The sequence below is a fragment of the Furipterus horrens genome, unplaced genomic scaffold (genome assembly GCF_987537825.1).
Source record: "Furipterus horrens unplaced genomic scaffold, mFurHor1.1.pri manual_scaffold_6, whole genome shotgun sequence".
Taxonomy (NCBI): domain Eukaryota; kingdom Metazoa; phylum Chordata; class Mammalia; order Chiroptera; family Furipteridae; genus Furipterus; species Furipterus horrens.
In genome coordinates, this window is record NW_028327176.1 from 130,623,358 (window position 1) to 130,624,824 (window position 1,467).

The 1,467-nt window shown below is 43.2% G+C and overlaps 1 pseudogene; it reads right to left on the reverse strand.

Annotated features, from left to right (window-relative positions):
* Positions 1–537: 537 nt before the first annotated feature.
* On the reverse strand, positions 538–951 carry LOC150007423 (large ribosomal subunit protein eL28 pseudogene; annotated as a pseudogene).
* Positions 952–1,467: the final 516 nt, after the last annotated feature.

A 1,467-nucleotide genomic window follows, 5' to 3' on the forward strand; every position in this document is an offset into this window, starting at 1 on the left:
AGTTGGGTTTGTTGATTATGACTCTACTGGGAAATAGCAGCCCCTTGGATTGACTGACACCCCACTGGATTTTTTGCTTCTACATAAGTCTGAGTCTCCCCTGCCAACCTTATTTAAAGATTATGCTGCAGTTGCTCTTCACATAATCATTCTGGGTTTTTTCTCTTGATATTAATAATCCTATTTATGAATTTGTGAATTTTCTTTCTGCCTCACTAGAATGTAAGCTCCATGAAGAAGGGAATTTATCTGTCTCATCTCTCCAGGGCCTAGCATGGCTCTTCGAACTAGAACACATCAGTAAATATTTATTAAATGAATGAAAAGTATACATGATAACCTCTATTAAAGCATGCCCTCCCCACCCCCCATTTCATGGTAGACACCTTGGTTCAGCTAACTCTTCTATGGGTGTCAATTTATAATCCAGATTTTATAACCTAACCCAATTAATGATTATCTCAAAAACTTTTTTTTTTTTTGAGAGGATTGAATAAAGTTGCCTGATACCTTTATTGCTTTGTGGGGAGTGGGTGCTCAGGAGCTCTTGGTGTGACGGGCCTGCTTCCTCTTCATCATCACGAGCTTCTGGCTGTGCAGGGTGGCACTGGCCCTGCAGATGGTGGGCATGCGCAGATCTGGGCTGTGCTTATTTAGGCAGCTCATGTGCCAGATTCTGCTTAGGGTGGCCCAGGCATTCTTGTTGGTGGTGGTCCACACATAGGTGGTGACCGGCTTTCATTAGACGGATCTCCGCTTCACGATGACCACCACACCTTTGCCATCAGCTACAGGCTCCATGCCCACTGTCTTACAGTGAATCAGCCTCTTGTAGCCAAAGGAGTTGCGGTCCTTCAGGTTATTGGGTTTGGTGCTATACGTCTGCTTGTTCCTCTTGATCAGGAAGCTGGAGCAATTCTGGATGACCATCCATGGCAGGTGGGCAGACATGGAGGTAGTTCCTCTCGCTTTGTCACCCAGAGACAGAAAGAGCTCAAAAACTTTTTAAACCATGTATTTATTCACTGTTGTTTTGGGGAAGTCTATTATGCACACACACACAACACAACACACACAAACAGGAGAAGCATGTTATATTAGTAATATGTTCTCAGGTATAATGAATGGAATACCCCACTGAAAGTGCCTTAGGCGTTGAGGCTTGTTTTATTTCCATAACAAGGAGCTAAGAGGTAGCCCATTCCATGGCTTGATCAGTACTCAGTGATGTCAGAACATTTTTATAAACCTTTGCTTTATGGTCACAAAATGGTGGCAGCAACTACAAGCCTCATGTTTTCAAAAGGTATCCTCCTAAGCATGGGGTCCCATGCCCACTCTTAGAACAGGTGCTGACAGGAGGGGATGTTATTCTATGTTTGGCTTAATCTGACGTATTCTCTGCAATGGGAGAGTCTTTCTGAAGAGCAAAAGATCTCTACGACATTCTTAATTAAATTGGAATTT